This window comes from Ailuropoda melanoleuca, chromosome 11 (assembly GCF_002007445.2).
Source record: "Ailuropoda melanoleuca isolate Jingjing chromosome 11, ASM200744v2, whole genome shotgun sequence".
NCBI classification, from domain to species: Eukaryota; Metazoa; Chordata; class Mammalia; order Carnivora; family Ursidae; genus Ailuropoda; species Ailuropoda melanoleuca.
The window spans coordinates 108,710,561-108,715,245 of record NC_048228.1 but is presented as its reverse complement, the minus strand read 5'-3'; the positions used below and the strand labels follow the sequence as shown (position 1 = coordinate 108,715,245).

The following is a 4,685-nucleotide window of genomic DNA, read 5'->3' as shown; positions in this document are numbered from 1 at the left end:
CCCCCCCAAAAAAAAGAAAAGGAAGGAAAACAACTCCCATCCAAGACAGTGTTTCGTTTTTTTTTTTTCTTGGAAAAGGAAGGTGTATTTTAATATTAAAACTTTTCTATTGTGGTGCTTTTGCATGGCACAGTTGGTCATGCACCGACTCTTGGTTTGGCTCAGGTTGTGATTTCGGGGTCATGAGATCAAGGATCAAGCTCCTCAGACAGGCTCCATGCTCACAGGGGAGTCTGCCTGAGATTCACTCTGCCCCTCCCCCATCTCAAATAAAAAATTAATCTTAAGGGGCACCTGGGTGGCACAGCAGTTGGGCCTCTGCCTTCGGCTCAGGGCGTGATCCTGGTGTTATGGGATCGAGCCCCACATCAGGCTCCTCTGCTGTGAGTCTGCTTCTTCCTCTCACACTCCCCCTGCTTGTGTTCCCTCTCTCACTGGCTGTCTCTCTCTCTGTTGAATAAATAAATAAAATATTAAAAAAAAATTAATCTTAAAACTTTTTTATTATGGTAAAATATATGTAATATAAAGTTTACAATTTTAGGGGCATCTGGGTGGCTCAGTTGGTTAAGCGTCTGCCTTCAGCTCAGGTCATGATCTCGGGGTCCTGGGACTGAGCCCCACATTGGGCTCCCTGCTCAGTGGGGAGTCTGCTTCTCCCTCTGCCTCTGCCCCTCCCCCTGCTCTTGCTCTCTCTCTTTCTCTCTCTGTCTTCCCCTCTCAAATCAATGAATAAAATCTTTTAAAAAATAATTAATGGCCTTTAAAAACATTTACCATTTTAACCATTTTAAGTATATAGTTCTATAGTATTAAGCACATTCACATTACTGTGAATCCTCACCACCCTCTATCCTGAGAACTCTTTTCCTTCTGTGAAACAGAGACTCTCTCCCCATGAAACAACTCCCCATTCTCCCTCCCCTAGTCCCTGACACCTACCATTCCACTTTCTGTGTCTGAATTTCACGATTCTGACCCACAGTTGGCCAGTTGGCTCAGTTGGTTAGAGTGTGGTGCTAATGACACCAAGGTTGAGGGTTTACTCCCTGGACGACATCGGGATTTGGACACGTAACCAACCGAGCCACCCAGGCACCAGACTTCCTTCCTTTTAAAGGCTGAATAACATTCCATTGTATGGATGGGCCACATTGTTCATCCATTCATCTGACAATGGACCTTTGAGCTGCTTTCACCTTTTTAGCAACAATCGCGCCTCGGATAAACCTCATTGGCTACGATACTGCCACTGCACAGAGCTATTTTCACATAAATTTTTTAATCAGCTCATCAGTGTCACTAATAACTCAGCTGATCTTTTGATTGGGAATTCATTACAGCCGTAAATAATGCTGTCTTGTCAATAATGCTGCTATGGACATGGATGTACAAATATCTGTTAGCATCTCTGTTTTCACTTCTTTGGAGTATATACCCCAAAGTGGAGTTGCTGGGTCATAGGGTAATTCTCTGTTGACCTTTTTGAGGAAACAGCATACATTTTCCACGGTGGCTGCACCATTTCACACTCTCGCCAGCAATGCACGGGGCTCCAATTTCTCCACATCCTTGCCAACACTTACTCTTTTCTTTTTCTTTCCTTTTTTATTATAGTAGTCCTCATGGAGGTCAAGTGGTATCTCATGGTGATTTTGATTTGCAGTTCCCCGAAGATTAGTGATATTGAGCATCTTTTTATGTGCTTATTGGCCATCTATATATCTTTCGGAAAATTTAAGTCCTTTGCCCATTCCTTAATTGTTTACTTTTTTGGTGTCGAGTTGTAGACGGTATTTTTAATACACAGTTTTCTTAGATGAGATTCTTTAGGAGCAAAACCTGAAATGGGGATCTTGTGCAAGTGATTTATAGAGGGAATGTTCTCAGGATAAGTTGAGTGGGGGAATCAGGATAAAGCAAATTAAAAATAAAAAACAAAGGATGGAAGTGGTCTCAGCTGGAGTCTAGTTTTAGCTGATCCCACAGGAGCTCTGGAGTATGAATTGTCCCAGAGGTGGTCCTGCTTGGAGGTCAGGGCACCAGCCTTGCGGGCCCCTGGATCCGCCAGTTATTGGACGTCCAAGTAGGGAGATGATCTCCTGGGCTGGGTGACACTGCAGACAGGGCTCTGGGACCATTAGCTGCTGCTAACACTTACAGCACCTGGGCAGGGCCCACTTCCAGCCCCAAGCCAGAGAGAGAATCTGGACAGGGCACCAACAGTGACTACGAAGTCCACCCCTTGAACTGCTCATATCTACTTGTTCCTCCCAGGAAGCTCAGTCCATTCAGACACAAATTCTCCAGTATTCTAATGGGTCACAGTATCTGGGGGAACTTCTGAGAGATGGGTACGGAGATGAACCATAGCCCCCACTGCTGCAGTTGACCCCCAGACCACAAATGATACTCAACATCTCTCTTTCTACCACCCATTCTAGCTTTCTTCACAGCTAACACTTTGGGTCTCCTGGACGGTTCATGCCTGAGGGTCTGAGCTCGTGGGAGCTGGCCCTCACCAAGACATGTTGCCACGCTCGCCTGTTTACCGTGACTGGGTGTGGGAGCCCCAAGAGATGCCCCACTCCTCTGAATGCCTGCTCTGACTGCCTGAGCACCAAACACATTCCTGTCTGACCCCATTGTGTGGCAGGTGGCCCTACATACTCCCAGCAACGAGGGTCAGTTATCCCTACCAATATGGTTACTCCCTTCTGTGCCCACTCATCTACTGGCACAAGTTGTCGCATGCGATCAGGTGACAGCCTCGGTTCAACATGACTATGCCCCCTGGTAGAACTGTCTTCTTTGGTGACCTCTAGGATCTCCAGGCCCACAGCACTTAATGTTGCAGAACAAAAGCACAAATTCCTCAACTAGGTCACTGGGTATTGTATGTATTAGGTACAGAGCCTCGTAGAGTGGTGATTGATATAGCATACACACTGCTTTCCGGAGGCTAGCTTTCCACCTTCCAGGTGTCATCTCCAAGTTGGAAGCTCATCTGAATCTCCATGTGGCTAGCCCATCACTCTAGTACACCAGCAACTTCTGGATGGTGCATATTTGGTAGGAACGGTGGGCTCCTGGTCATATGTCCATTGCCATGCCTCCCTTGCCATAAAACAGTTCCTTTGGTAACTAGGCAGTTATGTGGGATTCCATGTCAGCCAGTCAGACACTTCGTGAGCTCTTGATAGTGGTGCTAAGTATTGTAGGCAGAAAGGCAAATCCTTATCCAGATACATGGCAGTCTTGGTGAACATGAATTATTGCTTTTTCTAGAATAGAAGGGATCCAAGGTAATCAATTGCCAACAAGTAGCTTGCTGGCTCCTGCAGGGACAGGTGACAGCTTAATTTGGCAGTGGCAGTAGCTTGGTCAGTCTTGGTTACAAGGAGCCCATGCTGTTGGGCTCATGTATGGCCTCCACTCTGCTATCATGATTACTTCATGGGGGAGACCACTGTGCCAGCACGATGGGGGCAGAGGACAGAGCCTGGCTTATGCTCATTGGCCAGTCCATTCTATCTGCTTGGTCGTTTAGCGTCTCTGCGGTGGGTGCTCACTGGTGAATATTAACATGCAATACAAAGATCTTCACTCTTTGTACCAATTCCCATAGGTCCCATGACATGCCTTGTTTTCAGAACTTTTTGTCCCCAAACTGTCAGATTGTTCCTTCCAGGCTCCCAACCAACCAATACATGTGCCACTGTCCATGAATCCAGGCCACATCTCCTGCCACACAAAGTGAATGGTGAAATTCACTGCCTGAAGCTTTGACTATGGGGGTGACTGCCCCTCACCACTGTCACTGTCTTTCAGGGCAGCTGCTGAATGGCGATACAGTGCGGCAACAGGCCATTTTCAGCCCATACCAACATATTGAGCCAACCTTCCTATGAATCCAGCATATGCTTTTTGTTCCTCTGTCACTGTGTCAAGGGAATCCCTGAGACAATTGGTGGGAGCTGATAGATATTGCTGCTATAGTGGTAGGTGACCAAGGGTCTGGACCACCTCCCTCTGCATCTGCATGAAGCCTTCCAATCCTGGATCTGCCACTTAGATCATGATGTATCTACCTGACTTTGTGTCTTGGTAGCCTGATGGAACCTGGTGAAGGGCAACTCTGGCCTCAGAGTCACTGTTGATTCCCATGGAAACATTCCATTTCTACCAGAGCCCAGTGGCAAGGCAGAAGTTACTTTCTGAGTAGCTTTGATTTGTGAGTTTGTAGTTTTCATCAGTTTTAAAAAGAAATTTCAGGGGCGCCTGGGTGGCGCAGTGGTTAAGGGTCTGCCTTTGGCTCAGGGCGTGATCCCAGTGTTCTGGGATTGAGCCCCACAGNCCCCACAGCAGGCTCCTCTGCTGGGAGCCTGCTTCTTCCTCTCCCACTCCCCTGCTGTGTTCCCTCTCTCACTGGCTGTCTTTCTCTCTGTCAAATAAATAAATAAATAAAAATCTTTAAAGAAAAAAAAAGAAATTTCAGCCATTTTTTAAAAAAAGATTTTATTTATTTGACAGAGAGAGACAGCCTGCGAGAGAGGGAACACAAACAGAGGGAATGGGAGAGGAAGAAGCAGGCTCCTAGCGAAGCCTGATGTGGGGCTCGATCCCAGAACACTGGGATCACACCCTGAGCCAAAGGCAGACCCTTAACCACTGCGCCACCCAGG

General features: G+C 47.0%; 1 pseudogene; it reads right to left on the bottom strand.

Annotated features, from left to right (window-relative positions):
- Nucleotides 1–1,110: 1,110 nt before the first annotated feature.
- Nucleotides 1,111–1,264, bottom strand: LOC117804528 (annotated as a pseudogene).
- Nucleotides 1,265–4,685: the final 3,421 nt, after the last annotated feature.